Genomic DNA, 18,604 nt, shown 5'->3' with positions numbered 1-18,604 from the left:
CTCACTTCCTCTCCCTTCATCGTTTTTACAGAAGTCCCCTGTAGCTGAGTGACAGTTGTGTTTGAAAAGATCTTGTGTATACCTTTAATGAAGCATATTATTTAAGTAGCCTGGAAAGGTTTTCTGTAGGACTTCCTAAGCTGCCACTTCTAGGGTGAGCCAGTTGGGGTGGTGTCATGTGCCAATTTTAGAGGTTTGGGTCCAGGTGAGACAAGCCTTACGCAGACCCTCGGGGACAACTTCCTCTGATTTTGCATGCCAGGTGTCTCTGCCGTCTCGTGTTAGACAGACATTTGGCCCCGGGGCTTGCTCGGTTCTGGAAGGATGTCAAAGCAACAGCAGCAACACGGAATTATTGTTATGTGTTTCTCTGGGCTTCGGAAACTAACTTGATATTGTGTGCTTTATCTCGAGTCGGGGATCCAGAGTTTCTGAGAAGAGAGGAGCCAGATCAATGCATTAAGGGGAGCTAATAAGATAACCCTTGCTGTTTTCTGGGCCTTGCCATGCTCAGCGGACAACCAGAGCCTAACCGGGCTCCATGCTGTCTCCTGGAACACCCTTTAACTGCAACAATGTCTGTCTCTCTCCTGCACACATTTAATTCATTGTCTCCTTCTGGGGAGAGCAATTTCAACCAGGTCCTGTGTGGGGAAGCCCAGGCCTACCCACATATGTTGCCTGCCCCCAGGCCTTGTATAACGTGTCAGCTCACAGCTCATCTCTAAGTCCACCCAGGTTATAACTTTGATTTCTGTGAAAATATAACCCCTATAGGAAGGTGGAGGCATTCACACTGCTGTCAGTCATCTCCTAATAAGTGGCTTCTGAGAGGTTTGGATGAGAGGGACAGATATTTGCTGGGAGTTGCTGGGGTGGCGGGAAGCTAAGATGAAGAAATGGCATGGGCAAGTGGGTTGGGAGTCCCAAACCATAGTCTTGAGACTATGGGTGGCTTGACACTTCTCTCATCACTAGCTACTCTCAATGGACATGGCTGCCAATGCCATTTTCCCGGAACTAAGGTAGAAGTAGGCTTACAGAGTTGGGCAGACACACAGGTCGGCATTCTGGTTTGTTTGGTTTTTTTTTTGGTTGGGCATCTTGGTGGGGAGTGGTCTATGCAGAGATATTCTAGATAGTGCTATCTGCTTCCTTTCCTCACCTAGTTCTTGTCTCCCAGATGCTGTCTCAACTTAAGCAACCTTGGGGTTTCTTTCTTCTGGCATCCAAAACTACTCTGATGTTAGCATTGTCTGATATATGTTTGGGCTATGGTCCAGGACCTAGGGCTTCAGAAACAGAGAAGCAAGGTCAGCCTCTGGACATATCAGGTTCCCCAGGAAGCTTTGGAGCTTCATTTCTTTTTTAGGACTAGAAGACTTGGGCTTGGGCATTCTCTGGTGGTCTGTAGGGTTACCTTGGTTGCGGGGGGGGGGGGGGGGGGGGCTGGACCGGAATTATCGTTTAGGGATGGGTGTATGTTTTGGCAGGTGTCTGTTAGGAATACCCGAAAGTACCTCTGACAGCCTGAACCCACATGCCTGAGCGGGAGGGTGCCTCAATCCAAGCGTACTTGGTGTCACCATATATGCGCCACTCTGCCCTATGTCGCCACCATCAGGGTGGCTCGAAAGACCCAGGGGGTGTCTGCAAAGTCCACTCTGGGGAGAGCGGGCGAGCCTGCGGCGTCAACGTGCAGGAAAGCGCCCCCTGCCCCCTCTGCCGGCCGTTCTACCTCGGTCTAGATGTCAGCCGCGAGCTCCGAGCCAGAGAGCGAGCCAGAGAGGGAGCGGCGGCGGCGGCGGCGGGCCACGGGCGGCGGGGAGGGGGAGGAGGCGAGGAGAGGGAGGGAGGAAGGGAAGCAGGGAGGGCGGGAGGGAGGAGAGGAGGACCCAGAGAGCGCCAGGCAGCTGGAGTTTTTGCAGCGCTTGGCCGGGCTTCAATGCACAGCAGCAGCGAGCCGCGGCGGCAGCAGGCAGCCCGGGAGCTCCGGCGGCGGCCGAGCCAGCGGCGGCCCCGCTCCCTGCCCCCTGCAAACTTTGCGAGCAGTCCGCCCGGGGGGCCGGGGGCGCGCCCGGGAGGCTCGGCTTGGACCACGGCCGCACTCTTGGCCGCCGCAGCGCCAGCCGCCGCTGCCGCTGCTATCACCGCAGCTCCGCGCCTCCCCGGGGAGCAGCCGGCGGCTCCCGCGGCCCCCAACCCCGGCCCCTGGGCATTGCCCGGCTAGTCCCCGGGCAGGGGTGGGGGTAACAGCGGCGCAGCCAGCCCTGGACTGCTAGGGGGTGGCCGCCACTACCTAGGGTGGCGCGCAGAGGCTCAGAGAGCGCTCCCCAGCGGGTCCCCAACGCACTCACCGCCGCGCCAGGGCAGCGGCCCGACCCGGCTAGCATGGGCGGCGCGGAGTGACGCCGCCGTGCCCGCTTGGCATCAAGGACATTCAGCCCGCGGGGGTGGGGACGAAGGGGGGCAGCCCCGCGTCGCCGCCGCAGCCCCTGAGAGCACTGTCGCTGCTTGGGCTCCGGGGTTGGGTGGAGGAAAGGGGTGCTTGGAATCGATCCACATTTTCTGACCTTTTTGTTGGACATTACGCCCACCTTGGACGTTGCAAGAGGAGCTGTCAAGCCCGGCAAGCTCTGATTTGGCCCCCTCCGTTTTCCTCTGCTGCTCGTGGCTTCCCCGTGCCTCGGTGGAGTATTTGCGTTCGGGGCTGGGGCTGAAGGAGGCAGCCACACGCGCGCACACGCACACGTTCAGAGGAGGGCGAGAGGCAGCGGTACAGGCACCATCTGCAGTGTCAATGCGGCGCTGGGGCTGAAGGAGGGAAACGCCGCTCTTCCAGGTAAGGAGCCACCGGCCGGGCTCAGGGCCAGCGGGGCAAAGCGGGCGGAGGTGCCGGGTCCGGTCCCAGAGTCCTCGCCTGCTCCGAGACAGCCTCACACACACACACACACACACACACACACACACACACACACACACACACACACACACACAATCACACGCGCGCGCACACATGCATACACTGAGCTCACGCACCTGCCCACGTCCCACCTGGACACCCGCGTAGGTGCAGCGCAGCCCGGAGCAGGGATTTCCCGTGTTCTTCTCTTCACCGGACCTAGACTTCTCTTGCCCAGGACTTTCAGGGTGGGATTCGATAAATGACTGACTTTCCTATCTAGCCTGGTAGGATGAGGGAGCGATTTTCCTGTTTCTAGCTCCTTTCATTTCCTAACTGGTTTTTACAAAACAGGAGAAGTCATGGGAGGTCTTAGGAGACCCGCCCAGTGCAATTGCGCCCTTGGCTTTTGGACACTCTATTTTTTCTTTCCTTTTATTAAATAGGATAAAGACAGAGAGATATATACAGATAGATATATAAAGGACAGAGATTAGGAGATTGTGGTGATCGGGCTCCTGGGAGGAGGCCACATAAGCCACCGGGGCTGCAGTTCTGTAGGGCGGCGCATATGGAACAGACTCTGCGTTTCGCTAGTAAAGGCAGCACACACGCCTTTCCGAAGCGTGGCACTGCTTCCCCAGAATGTGCTGGGATTTCAGGCGGGGAGGGGCTTTAACATCAAAGCTAGAGGAGGGATCCTCGTCTAGGGAGGGTGCTGCGGTCCTTTAAGGAGGATCAACCCTTATTCACGTTGCCAGTTGCTGGTAGACAGCAAGCAGACAGGGCTTGGGGACACAGCTTTGTGGCCAACCTCTCACTTCCTTATCCTTCTCTGTGCAAGTGAGGCAGTTTCCCCTGGTGTCTTTAGCTAACACCTGTCACATGTCTTTGGGGTATGTGCCTGAGAACGCAAACTAGGAGGAGAGTAGAGATGGATGTAGACTCTACATCCAGGCAGAAAGGACCGTCAACACATTGGCATACCCGCCCTTTAAGGTATTGGGTCTACTGTGTCTCCCAGAGTCCAGATCCTCTGCGTGCAGAACTGTTTTCCAGAAGTCAATGGTTCAAGTTGTACATCCCCAGAGCTCCACCCCCCACCCTAGTTTCAGAGCCTGCTCATTCTGAAACTTTTCCTAGAATGGATGGGGAGAGGGTTGGGGTTCCAAAGGGCTTTTTCATGGCTCCCTATTAAAGTCTAAGAGAGACTTCTTTGGGGCCTCAGTTATAGCCTGGAGAAGAATAGAAGGCTCAAATACATCATTATTTCAGGCTCGAATACACATAAGAAAGTTTCTATCCTTCTATAGGTGTCCCTTTATGGTGTTTTTGGAGCATCCTGATAAAAATGGGATATACCTCTTTCTTCTTCATAAGATCATGTGTTCAGAGTGTCTCATAAACCTACCAAAGGGAGAAATATGTTAGGAATCTTCCAGAAGGTGAGGGACAAGGACTCTTGAACAAGGGGGACTTAAGTGCAGGTGCAGGGTTTCCACTGTCTTAGAAACCCTGATGATGGGATACAGCCACAGAAGGCTTTCTTTGTACCCCCAGCTCTCCTATTTTTCAAACTTTTTTTTCTGACCCCACCAAGATCTCTGGCTAGGCTTGGGGAGGGGGTGGGGAGCAGATGCCCTAGGAGGGAAGCCTTATGCCTGCTATGTGTTGTGTGAGCTGCCCTTTGATTGATTGAAAAAGGTAGCAGGGATAAAGGAAAGCGTCTCACAATGAGAACCCGGATCAGTGAGAAACATTCTTTTTAAGAATGGTGGGTGTGTACACATCCAGCTGCACACATCCAGCTGCACACATGCGCCTTGCCAAATGCAGTCTTGTCCAAGCACGGGTGCCAGGGGCATCCACTTCTGACTTCTGGGTTGTGGAAAAACATTGGTACGTTATAGCGTGCACACACTTGGAGAGCGTGGATGGGGAGGGCCCGTCTATGCATGCGCATGGCTGTGGCACATGGTTTGGAACAAGCAGCAAACTACAGTGACAATGAGTATGTCCCAGAGAGGCATTCCTTCGTGGGACCTGTGAGGGCAGGAAGCTGGGGTGCAGATCTCTCCTGCCCCTACAGACGTCTCTGTTCCCCTCTTCCCTTTCTCAAATATTTGCAGCCTCAGGATCTGTTATTTTAAAGCCAAGGCAACTATCATTATGCTGGCTATAAGCTAAGTACTGGAGCTCAAAAGAACCCCCACACTTTCTGCACTTACCATTGGTTTCTAGGAAAAGATAGACAGTAATTAACACTGTGTGTGTGTGTGTGTGTGTGTGTGTGTGTGTGCATGTTTCATTTCCTGGCTCTTTTGCCCAGCCCTGGAGTATACCACAATATCCTTGCTCCACTATTCTTCTGCGGGCTTTAAGTTCTCTGGTCCACACTGGAAGACACTCAGTTGCATGCACCAGGAGAGGCCCGGATACAAATGACTCTCTTTGGTCATCCTTATTGAGGCTGGAAGTTGTTCTGGAAGCATCCTGTGAACAGCGGCATGGTTCACCTATGATCTCCTCTGCGCTCACTAAATCCTGCTTACACACACACACACACACACACACACACACACACACACACACACACCACCCTGAAAATGTTTCAGGGAGGAATTTTTCTCCTAGGCAGCCAATTTGCTCTGGTCGCCTTCCCTGTCTCTCTTCTCCTGCCTGCAGACAGGGAAATCCACATGGCAAAATCTGCCTCCACTTGGCCTACAGATCCTTTTAATCATGAGGAGGGCTGCTGGGAATTAAATGGGGGCTTTCTAGGGTGGCAACATTCCTACTTAGGACAGAGAGCTCAGGGGGATGGGTGAGTAACTGTTGCGAGCTCCTAGGTATTGCCAGGCTTTGATGGGAAGAAATTATAGCAAGCGTCTCTCCTCGCAGCCAGCTAGGGGGCATTTCTCAGCGGCTCCAGGCCAGTCTCACCAGAGATGGTACTGCACAGACAATGCACACTGGAGACCTGTTGGAGTGGCTCTCCGACCGGCTGTGATGGGGCGGCGGCGATACTGGGAGCCTACCATGATGTGATTTTGACTTTGATTACTCTGCAAAGGATGCGTCGCTCTCACCTCGCCTCTTATTTGTGTACCGTGCTCCCTGATGGGAACCTGGCTCAGGCCCTCGGCAGTTGTGCAGGGTTCATTTCTTTCATGCGACACCCCCTTTCCTCCTCCTTCAAAGTCCTGTCCCTCCCTCCCCTGCGCTTGCGACTGACGCCTCCCAGCTTTGTGCTTGTATCCACCAGCCCATTCACTCTCAAATTTGCTGCACTCCACGAAATCAATATAACATGAATTTAACGACAGCTGGATGATTAAGTGTTATTTATATTTAAAAGCGGCATTTAAAAAAGACATCTTGCTAATAAATCAAAGGGCTGTTTGGGAGATGCACATGATTAGGGTAATTGCCCTGGAGGCTCCATTGAGTAAGGCTTGGTCCACACAGAGCCCTGCAGACGCTGTCTCTTTAAAAGCTAGTCCTTACTGTTCCCTCCCCTAACACCCACCTGATCCCCTCTCGCTGTCCTGCCTTACTCTGGGTCCCCCTCCTGTCCTTGCTTCCCAGGCGGCAGGCAGATATTCTAGTTATGACAGGAAGGTGGAGCCAGCAAGGAGACAGGAGCAGGCTCTGCCTCTAAGTGGAAGGAGGCGGATCTTAAAAGGGAAGGCAGGCAGGGGTCCCGATTCCCGGCTGGAGGCCTTGTTCCAGAAGAAGGAGGCTGCTTCTCCACTTGCTGAGAAGCAGAATAGCTTCTAGAAGTCCTGAGTGAGGAACCCTGTCCTATGATCTCGTGGGATCAGCCTCCCCAGGGAAGCAGCTGTGAGGACATTAGTGTTGGCCCTTATGAAAACGCTGGGATGGAAAATAAGTACTAATTAATGATGAACGTAGTGGCCGGTGCTTATGAAGCACTTCCTTTTGATCTGCCTTCATCTGAATACTCTAGATGGAGTTGCTCCCTTTCGTGTCTGTTAGCATCCAGAGGCAATGCCTACCGCTGTCCCTATACCCTCCCAAAGGGACTGAGATGAGGGAGGTTGAGGACTTTGTCCAAAGTCACATAGCCACCAAGTGGTGGAACCAAGTCTCGGTGCTGAGCAGTCTGACCTGGCTTCTTACTGCTTGCCAAGTGAGTGGGAGAGTGTGATGGGGGTCCTGATGGCTCCTTTGGATTATCTCCGACCCCAAGCAAAATGTTCTATTTGTTGAGCCTCAAATTTCCCTGTTAATTAAGGGGATTTTCCTTGGCTGAAGGTGGATTGCAAAGTTGCACGGATTTTCCTAGTAGACCGATCAGCTCTGAGGTTGACGGTTACTTGATTTGGAAATCTCTGTTTTTCTCTGGGAAAAACACAAAAGACATGGCCTGGACTGAATGGAGTCTCCATCTTTGCTCTGGATTCCGGGAAGCTCTAGGGGGTCTGGTTCTTTGTAGTGAGTATTTCAAATTGTTGGTCTTGTGCAAAGCATACTCTCCCATGGAATGCTCAGAGAAGCCTGGAAGGTGGGGTATTGAGGCTTACCATTTTGATGGCATGAGAACTTAGGCTGAGATGACAGTTAAAGATGCCCCAGACCCAGGTTGCTAAGCAACAGATGGCCAGTTCACTGTCGGGCAAAAATTCGTGCTATGGCACCACTCACAGGTGGTGCTCTGTAGCTGTTCTTTCATTCATTCACTAGCTCTTGGGGTTTAAATTTTAGGATCCAGAGGCAGGGACAAGGTCATGTCATACTCTGTGAAAGTTTCTGCCCATAGCCTTGCCCAGGGAGGGTAATCCTGCAGCTGTAATGGAATTTGGAATTCTGAATAGAAGAGGAAAAGAAGGTGGAGTGGGCACAGGCTAGGAATCACATTGTGGCATGAAAAGATACACAAGTAGGGTCCCAAGAAGCTAGGCATTATGCTGGGTGTTGTCCCACCCAAGGCCAGGGCTCCCCAGACTCCGTCCCTCGGGTCTTCATCCTCTCCGGCACAGAATAAGAGAGGGTCTAGTGGTTAGCATTTCCCTATAACTTTCAAACAAGAGACGTTCATCCCATGCACAATGTAATTTGCTTTTCTACACTGTGCAGTGATGGAAAGTTCTGTTAAACTTCTGGGAGGTTAGAAGTGCCTTGCTTAGAATTTTATCACTTCCCCCACTCCGGGTGCGGGGAGGGCAAGAGTTGGGGAGGCGGAAAGGACTCATATTTAAACCAACAGGTGCCTGTGAGTTCTGAAGCATCCTAGGAGCCTGGGGCTGTCAGCTGGAATATCCACTCCCCTCCACGGTGCCTTTCCCATGAACCAGGATTCGCAACAGCAAATTGGATTTTAGGATGTTTTTGTCACCCCAACACAAAACACATCACTAGCTAAGAGGATCTTGTCTTCACAGTCAATGTACTGAACCCAGCCTAACGCAATCAATTCCCCAGCTCTTATAAGGAAAAGGCTTTCATTATGAAATGGGAGGAGAGGAACACTTGGAGATGAGGCCACTGAAACTGCAGCTACTACAAGTCTTTCGCTGCAGGCCAGCGCTTCCCATTTGACGCAGCCCATGAAACTCTTCTTGGGAGAGCGCAGCTCACTTCTCCTGGGCCAGTGAAGAGCCGGGAACCAGAGGGTGAAGCAAATCAGACCTGGGATTTATCCCAGAGGTCAAAAGGCAGGAAAGTAAGCGGAGCAGAAGTGATGGGCTGTTTCTGTTTACACTGGGTGTAGAGCCTCGTGCTGGCAATTGACATTGGGTTTTCAATCGAGCCAGTCTATGTGGTGTGGCAGCATTGCAGAGGGTAGGAGGTACATTTTCTCACCCTTTGACTCAGTTTTGCTTCTTGAAGGTAATACCAACAAGAGAGCAGAAAATCCCAAAGTCCGTTCTGTGGTTGTGTAAATAGATATCATACACACCAAATTTATCAAGTCAAGTAAGGTTTGAGACACTAGGTAAGTTAATTGAGTTAAGCTAAATGAGCTTCTTGCCGTGGATTTTCTCACAGGCTGTAACACACCAGCATGCTCCATGGTGGTGTAGCCCTGGAATCTATCAAGAAATAAACACTGTTGTGCGTGTACATGTGAATGCCTACATGGTCTCTCTCTCTCTGTGTGTGTTTTCATGTTCATATGTATGTGCCAGTGTGTGTAGATGTGGAAGCCAGAGGTCAATGCTGAGAGCTTTTCCAGTTGATCACCACCTTACAGTTTTTGAGGCAGGGTCTCTCACTGAACCTTGAGCTTGCCACTTTGGCTGGACTGGCTGGCCAGCGAGTCATACGCCCTTCCTGTTTACAGCCCCAATGCTGGGATCCCAGTGCCTATTGTTGTGTCTGGCTTCTCTATGTGAGTGCTGGGGATTGAACCCAGGTCCTTAAGTGCTTGCATCCTGAACGCTTGATTCACTGAGTAATTCTGTAGCTCATGTTTTCTTGTGACCTTATTATTGACTGCATGATTTCAGCTCAACTTTTATAACCAAGTCTTGGGTTCTGGTGACTATGAGGTTCCCCAGTCCTCAGAATTCTGTCTCTAGCCTCAGTGTCTGCTGAACCATCTCTATGCTCTACCTTTCCCGTTGTCCTTCCAAGGTCATAGAGCTTTTCAGGCATGTGGACATATACTTAGATTCATACATGATTCCTACACGTTCTTTTTGCTTGATAACCACCGGTGTTTTAGGAAAAGTAGGCATTGGATATAGCAAAATGTAAATCTCAGCTTGGTCATTACCAGAAAAGTGGGTTTTGGAGAGCTCACTTTATGTCTCAATACTCTGTTACAAAATGAAGAGGTTGTTCTAGAGTGGGTAGCTTAAAAATATTTAATACAAAGTGGAGGAATTCCTTGTTCAACTGAAATATTATATGAAATTCTAGTGACTGTAAGTGTAAACAGTATTATTCTGGCCAAAGATGAGGATACCTGGATTTGCCCCCTAGCCTGTCTGCCCCGTGCCCCTATCTCAGCCTAGCTTCCTTAGATGCTGGTGGGACATCACTTGATGGAGAGATGGTGAGGCTCAGGGGCTGGACCTTTGTGGTTCTTCCTACTGTGTCTGATAATGGAGCCTTTACAGGAGCCTGGCCTTGGCTCTGAAGGAGGAAAGGCAGTAAGAGCTTTAGGATAACACTGGGTCACTTTGAGGGGGAAGCTGGAGGGAAAGAGGTGAAGTGATCTTTTCTCCTTCACTCTGTGGAGCAGTCAGGTTTATCCTCTAGGATTTGACTCCCAAGCTTTATTGAATAATAAAACATTAAAAGAAGCCATAATGTCTGGCACCTCATATTGGGCACCATATGTAGTGAGTCTTTCTTTGTCCTGCCAGCCAGCTCCCAAATAAAGACATGGAGACTTATTGTTAATTATGAAAGCTTGGCCTTAGTTTCGACTTGTCCCACCAGCTCTTAGAACGTAAACCAATCCATTCTTTTTATTAATCTACAACTACCATGTGACTCTTGCCTCTGTCCCATTCTGTGCGTCTAACTACATCTTTGCCTCCATGGCATCTCTTGTGTGCCTTGATTCATCTCCTTGCTCTCTCTCTCTGCCTGAAAGTCCCATTTATACCTCCTCCTTAGCTATTGGCTATTCAACCCTTTGTTAAACCAATCACAGCAATATATCTTCACACAGTTACAAATACTCTACAACAGGGTGGGATAGGACAGATGGGGGCAAATGCATCAATTGAGCCACATGTAAGGACTGTGTGGCTTCAGGGTCTAGACAGAGAGACGGGAAGGAATTCTCTAGTAAAGAACTCCCTAGATTCATAGAGTTGTGGCAGCCTTAGCCAACTACACTGCAGGTCACCCAACCCACAGCCCCCACTGAAACCACATTAAGAATGAGTGCTGGCATTCCTAGGGCTATTACTACGTTGTTTTTGCTCTTGACAGTGAAATTATTGTATAGTTTATAATGAGCAAATACTGATAAAATTGTTGAGTTGGTCATATTATCAAAAAGAAGAGTTACTGGACAGGTATCAAGACATTTCCCCGACGTTGAGCTGGGTTAGCCCCTGAAGCGCCTTCCAGCATGTTATGGGGGCATCCCAGGCTCATGAATGGATACCACAGCTGCTGGGAAAGCAGGGGCAGAAGCCAGTGATCTGTCCCCTGGCTACTTCTGAGTCCTGTTGTAAGCACTGAAGGGTGGTGCAAGAGAGGATAGTTCTGCATAAAGTTTTCTTTAGGTTGTTGCTTTTAACCAGCCCTGTTCCCTCTAAATTTTATTATTTATTTATTTGTTTTTGGTAATGCTTGCACTTTGAAGGCCTTCTCAGGTCAATCTGGGCAAAGGCTCAATGATCACACTGTGTTTGTGACCTCTCTCTCTCAGCTCACTTCCCTATTAGAGGCTGACCCGTCTTCCTTCCTTAGATGCACTTGCTTTTAACTACTGATGCATGTGAGCAGCTCACTGGCAGAGAGGCCCGGGTTTGCAGCCTAGTCTTCCTGAGCGTTCTGCGCCCCACCCGTGCTAGAAAGCGCATCTTGTGCAATCAGGAACTCCTTTCGTTCTTTTCCACGATGACAAAGGGGCTGTTGCCCGGCAGGGGCAGGGATGACAATTGAAATCATGTACAACCTGCTCTCTGTATCCACGGGCTCCACATCTGTGGATTCAACTAACTGTGCATTGAAAATATTAAAAGCAATCATATTGCTGCCGCATGTGAAGAGACTCTTCTCCTTGTTCTTACTTCCCTGCACAATGCAGCCTAATGGCCATTTACATAGCATTTCCATTGTATTAGTGTTATAAGTAATCGGCAGATGATTTAAAGTATACAGGAGGATAGGCCTATGCTGCATGCAGGCAAGTATTTTATCATTATATATAACAGTCTTGAGTATCTGCGGAGGTTTTTTTTTTTTTTCCATCCATGGAGTGTGGAACTGTCCTGGAACAAATTGTTTGCAGATGCCAAGGGATGACTATATTTCCTGATGTCCTAGATTGAGAGGAACTATATAATACTTCTTTTATACTCAGCCAAATCCAGAGGGTATCTTTTTGAGGTGATTGGTAAATGCTTGCTGAATGCGCAGGATGGGGGTGGATAGGGTGTGGTGGGCTTTTCATGTTGATGAGCATAGAATCAAAGTGTCACTCTCTGGGTGAAACTTACTGTAGGTTAGATGCTGATGGACGGAGAGGGATGGGCCAAGCTAATTTATCCAGAGCTGAGTCCACTGAACGTCCCCTCCTCATGTCCCACTTAAAAAAAAATTACATGACCAAGAAAGTTCTGCAGATACCTTCTCCTGTGTCCCCTCCGTCTCAAAATTCTAGCAAATGTATTAAAGAGAAGCCTGTATATTATTAACCATGTTTTACAGTTTATCTGGCAGTGGGTTGCTTTGTGTTGATGTATATAAACCTGCTGACATCCCCTGGAATAAAAGTTCTGTTTGGTAGAAAACATTTTTGGGATGGGGATATAGTTCAGTGTTAGAGTATTTGCTTAGCATGTGCAAGGTCCTGGCTTTGTTCCATAGCTAGAGGAGTGGAGGAGAAAGAGGAGGAGAATGGGAGGGAGAAGGAGAAGGAGGAGGAGGAGGGGGACAGTGGCAGCAGCAACATTTTAGTAGATAGTGTCCTTCCATGGGATGTTTTTAAGTTCAAGGTCAACTTGGAGGAGAGCATACTAGGAAGAGGAATTCACTGTTCTAGCTAAGTGAAGACATGTGGGGTCCATCTTTCAGAGATTCTGCCCATCTCTTGTCCCTGTCAAATGCTTTTGAAGGGCCCTGAAGTGACTAAATTCTTACCGCACTTCTCTGAGCACGGCCACACAGTCTGCAGGCAGGTGCAGGGTTCAGGGTTTGCTTTTAGAAGTGTGAATGCAGCTCTGGTAGATCACAGAGCACATCATTGACCAAGGTGAATGTTTGCAGAACATGTAAGTAATGACATTCACCTTTTCCTCAGCAACTCTCATGGAAGAACAGACCTCAGAAGAACTGACCAAGGGAAACGTTCCTTATCAAATTGACAAATGAGACTTGCATTATTAAGACACATCTCCCTAAATTTTGAATAGTTGAAACCAATTTCCTCCTGAGATATGTTGGGGAGCCTTTGTCACCCCAAAGGGGAATGAAGGTTTGTGATTTGACTATGAATTCATGGCCTTGATCATAAAAATAGTGCCCCAGAGATTGTATTTCCTATAGGAATCATTTTAACCACTGGTTATTCATTTTAGATAGGTAAATAGTGTGCGCATGTATGTGAGGAGGGGTGGATTGAACAGAAGGTCCTGGAGATTTTGTAGTTTGGTTGGTTAGAACTTCATGATTTCAGAGAGTCAGAACATTGCAGATGGAGAACCAAAATCACATTGGGTTATCTTTAGTCTTTCTAGTAGATATTTATTGCTCTCCCCTGGATCTGACTTAACATTCTTTTGACTACCAGATAAAACATTCAGAGCATATTCTTGAGAAGCCATTAGCTTCCATCAGCCCCAAAGCTAAGGATGTCATCAGATAGCATCTGAAATCTATAGCAGAGTTTCCCCACTTGCTGTATCCACCTGCCCATGGTCTCAGTGTTTGGTAAATGTGTTAATTTATATCTGCTTTTTGATCTGTGTTCATAGTAGTTCATGAAACCATTTTCCATGGTGGGTCATGTTAACTGAGGCAACACAAGTCTGTGTTTCTTGACGACAACCACTCATATTTGGCTCAATGTATAAACTATCTCTTACATTCTTTGGAAGGAGAGTTGTGTTTTGCATGGACAAGGGTACCATTCCAAGTGGTATTTGGCTTTGGATTACCTAGGGACAGCAACTGATAGCTTGTTTGCCCAACTGTTGGGCCTCCAGTCCCCTCTGCCTGAGCACCTGGTTCCCTTCCAGAGTGAATAACGGTTGCTAACACACACTTACTAACAAAACTCCCCTGAGACCCATTCATAAACAACTGCACTGGTGATTCTATCAGCATTAAACTGTATGGTGACTGAGTTTAGAATTATAGGAATCGGGGAAATGAATTAGCCGTAAATCAAGTCCCAGCTGAGTTCAAACCCAACTGCAGTGAGTTTTAAATTTAAGCAATCTCACTCAGATGAAGCAGCTGTGAGTCAAGCACTGGAGCTCTGTTGCTCTTGACTTTGGAGAAGTAAGTGTGGCAGCCATCCTTTGATGGGAAAGCCTGACAGCAGCTTGTATTGATTCCTAGCCGTGTTGGGAAAGTATCACTTCATTTCTTCCTTATAAACTCTTGGCTCTCTCTCTCTCTCTCTCTCTCTCTCTCTCTCTCTCTCTCTCTCTCTCTCTCTCTGTCTCTCTCTCTCTCTGTCTCTCTCTACCCTTAAAGTAGGAATCCTATTTGCGGAGGGCAGATGGGAGAGGGGCTTAGGCCCACGGGGCAGGGGGACTATACATCAGTTTCTCTTTGGCCCTACCAAGTCCCAAGGAAGGGGACTCGGGGCTGCTGCAGGTGGTGTTCTGTGGCTTGTTTCCCTGCTTGAGCCATATTGGAGTCTTCCTTCTGGGAGATGAGCACAGACAATCGACAAAGAGAACACTGAGGATGTGGCACAGACTGTCATGTTGTAGTTGTCAATTGTGGTCTAATAAGAAGTCATTTATGTAAGTTACAGGGTCCCCCAACTGGAGCTTGTCGGAAATGTGACTACAGACTCTCCAGGCTGATTTTTTCCCTCTCCTGAAAAAATAATCCTGTGGTTTTCATTTTCAGAGCAACTGAATGTACTGGTCAGGGAATAGAGAGGCCTAGCTTCTAATCCCAAGTCTGCGGAGTATTCTCCAGTCACTTCTGTCTGGGCAATGCCTCTATTTCTCTCTCTGAAGCCAGGGATAAGCCCTTCTGTCCCCCACCTGCAGCCCAGGAGGATGAATATGGTCAAACATATTAAAGGCCTGGCTTCAGAAACCAGGGTCTGTTTACACACAAGGTCAAAGAAAATCAAGAAAGAGAGTGACGGAGCTAGGCTTCTCTCCATGAGTCCTTTAGCATCTCCCCATGTTTGCTGCTCTGGTAAAGAGCTATAAAGGATTAAAGCTATTTGTCCAAGGCCAGAAAGAACAATGCAATTGGAACAGCAGGAGAAAGTGCACTGGGATGCTTAACACCAGAAAAGAGGGGGCCTCTGCAGGGTGAGTGGGAGAGTTGGTTATTGTAGGTTGAGCTGGGGACTTTGGAGAAGGAAGGGGGCAAGATTTCCCTACATTCCCAGATTTCACTGTACTCCATCCAAACATACTTATTTTAGCTAGAGAAGTTTGCTGTGATGTTATAGGAGATTCTACCAACTCTTCTATCAGTCATCCATTCAGCCAGCGTCTGTTGAGTACCTACGACGTTGCCAGAAACCATGGAAGGATTGACTTGCAGAGGGAAGGGCCTCTTTACTGTCTGTAGAGAACAGTGGATTATGAATATAGCATGGTGTGAACGGAATCTAAATGAAACATGGTAAGGGTGGAGGCATGATGAGATCATAAGTGGGCATGTGTCCAAATATGAGAAGAAGGACATAGAGATGACCCTTGGCAGGAGGAGAAGTGAACTGAGTTTGAAGGGTCAGTTGAGCAGTGAGCCTACGAAGAGAGGCTTGGAGTAGAGGAGAGAGCATAGGTAGGCATGGAGGAGGACATGAGTGCATCCATGGGGTCATATGAAATTGTTCAAGGCCAACTGGGAAGGGGTGTGTAGAAGCCAGGCCAAGAACAGCAGAAGTGTCCCAGGGAGGGATTTGCCCTGTAGGTCGAGCTTTGGGGTATTCCAAAGAAGAGAGTCAGTCTGATCAGATTCTCTTGTAGAAAGGCCTCAATGGGGAGCATGTAGAGACCAGTTGAAAGTAAGGTAACTCTGACAACCTAGGGATTCCTGAGCAGGGGCTGAAAAAAGTCAGTGGGAAAAGTGGGAAAGGAGGTATGTAGGACTTAAAGTTAATGGTGGTAGCTATGGTGGTAAAGGTGTTAGCAACAAAATAAGGGAAGGGGACCTGGGGGTCCCTTATAGGTGTCTAACTTGGGCAGCTGGTGGCAAGTGAGATCCTTGATAAAGCGGAAGTTTCTGGATGGAGATGGGGCTGGAGTACAGATCAGGATAGCAGTGGTGCTTTCCTGTCTGGATATAGTGAACTGAAGGATGTAGGGAGTCGGGGTGGAGGGGATCAGAGACCAGTGACTTGGCCTTCCTCTTCTTGCCCATGCTGTTTTACCTCTGTGACCATGGGCTTTACAAGCTCACTTTGGGATCTAGCAGCAGTTTGGTAAACAAGGAAGACCCACATGTGGAGTTTTGCATTTATGTGTGTGTGTGTGTGTGTGTGTGTGTGTGTGTGTGTATTGAGCTCTACATTTTTCTCTGCTCCTCTCCTTGCCTCTCCCTTATCCTTCAACCTCTCCCAAGATCCCCATGCTCCCAATTTACTCAGGAGATCTTGTCTTTTTCTACTTCCCATGTAGATTAGATTTATGTAAGTCTCTCTTAGAGTCCTCATTGTTGTCTAGTTTCTCTGGGATTGTGATTGTAAACTGGTTTTCTTTGCTTTATGTTTAAAAACTACTTATGAGTGAGTACATATGATTTTCTTTTTGGATCTGGGTTACTTCACTCAAAATGATGTTTTCTAGTTCCATTCATTTATCTGCAAATTTCAAGATGTCTTTATTTTTTTCTGCTGTGTAGTACTCCATTGTGTAAATGTACCATATTTTCCTTATCCATTCTTCATTAGATGGGCATTTAGGTTATTTCCAGGTTCTGGCTATGACAAACAAAGCTGCTATGAACATAGTTGAGCACATCTCCTTGTGGCATGATTGAGCATCCTTTGGATATATACCCAAAAGTAGTATTGCTAGGTCTTGAGGAAGGTTGTTTTCTAATTTTCTGAGAAATCATCAGCAATGCAGTACTGTTCCCTTTACTCCACAACCTCTCCAGCATAAGTTGTCATCAGTGTTTTTGATCTTGGCAATTCTTACAGGTGTAAGATGGAATCTCAGAGTTGTTTTGATTTGCATTTCTCTGATGACTAAGGATGTGAGCATTTCCTTAAGTGTCTTTCAGCCATCTTATATTCCTCTGTTGAGAGTTCTCTGTTTAAGTCTGTACTCCATTTTTATTGGATTATTTATTCTTTTGATGACCAAGTATATTTTGGAGATCAGACTTCTCTCTGATATGGGGTTAGTGAAGATCTTTTCCCATTCTGTAGGCTGTCATTTTGTCTTGTTGACCGTGTCCTTTGCTTTATAGAAGCTTTTCAGTTTCAGGAGGTCCCATTTATTAATTGTTTCTCTCAGTGTCTGTTGGGGTTATATTTAGGAAGTGGTCTCCTGTGCAATGCTGTCTTGAACGGTTTACTTGAGATGTTTCTTACAACACCTCAGGCATCCACCTAGTTTTATGAGAACCCCACTATTTTCCAGTGGGGAAAAATGACAGTCCTGGGAGGTTGAGTGGTACCCATATTATTAAGGAGCAAGCCTGGGCAAAAAGAGGGCAATGGAGAATGAGAGGCCTTTTTTTTTCTGCTCATTTTCTTGTTCGGTTTCTTGGTGCATGTCCCCCTCTTCATGTCAGCGGGGCCACATTTAAAACACTATAGGTGAAGGAGTTTCATCAACCTAAGAGATGACAAAGAGATTTTGGCCTTTACCCTCAGGGATAATGACTTGTTTATCTAGACCAGCATCCTGAGTGATAGTGAGGTTATGATAAAAAGACAGGGAAAATTAGTGGGCCATGTGGAGAGGGAGAAGCTTTTCATTCTGGGGTCTTCTTTTCCTTTCCTGCTGAAAGTCAAGACACTTGAACACAACTGATCAAGCCAGAATTGCCTACAAAGATAATGTGTGTTTTCCTAAAGATGTCTCAAACAAGAATGTTGAAAACAATAGATTATACTTATTTAGGGTCAGAATGTTTGTGCCCTTGAGTGTCCACTCTCATCCCTAAATTCAAATGATGCTACTTGTAAAACCACGTATGATTTCATTTACAAAAGCAAATTCTTTAAGGTTGGAAAAAGAACTAAAACAGATCATATATTTTCATTTAACTTTTAAGCTGGGATTTAAATCTTATTGTAAATTATGTAAGAATGTAACATAAAAAGCTACAAGATTATATACATACATACATATACACACATATACATACATACCGCCATGGTGAAGACAACTGTGCTTGCTAATTTTATATCAACGTGACACAGGCTAGAGTCATCAGAGAAGGGGAACCCTAATTTAAAAAAAAATGCCTTCATAAGATTGGGCTGTAAGCAGGACTGTAGATCATTTTCTTAATTAGTGATTGATTTAGTTGGTTCCATCCTGGGCTGGTGGTTCTGGGATCTATTAGAAACAAGACTGATCAAGCCATAGGAGAAAGCCAGTAAACAGCACTCCTCCACGGCTTCTGCATCAGCTCCTGCCTCCAGATTCCTGCCTTGCTTGAATTCTTGTCCTGACTTCCTTTGATGCTGAGCCATGATGTGGAAGTGTAAGCTATATAAGCCCTTTTCTCTCCTATATGCTTCGGTCATGGTGTCTCATCACAGCAACGATAATCTAACTAAGGCAATGCCTAATTGACTACTTTCGAGAACATGTAAACTCATGACTTAGTTTACTTTTCATCCATTTCTTAAGCATCTCTCTCACTCTCTAACATTCAGACTCACCT

General features: G+C 47.7%; 1 protein-coding gene across 1 annotated transcript in view; it reads left to right on the top strand.

Annotated features, from left to right (window-relative positions):
- Nucleotides 1–2,135: 2,135 nt before the first annotated feature.
- Plxna4 (plexin A4) overlaps nt 2,136–18,604 on the top strand; it is a 460,336-nt gene continuing 443,867 nt past the window's right edge. The window contains exon 1 of the mRNA XM_013353255.2: nt 2,136–2,842. The gene's annotated coding sequence lies outside the window, so the exon portion shown is untranslated. The remainder of the gene's footprint in view (nt 2,843–18,604) is intronic.

The sequence above is a fragment of the Microtus ochrogaster genome, unplaced genomic scaffold (assembly GCF_000317375.1).
Source record: "Microtus ochrogaster isolate Prairie Vole_2 unplaced genomic scaffold, MicOch1.0 UNK4, whole genome shotgun sequence".
Lineage (NCBI taxonomy): Eukaryota > Metazoa > Chordata > Mammalia > Rodentia > Cricetidae > Microtus > Microtus ochrogaster.
This window is presented reverse-complemented; position numbering and strand designations above follow the sequence as displayed.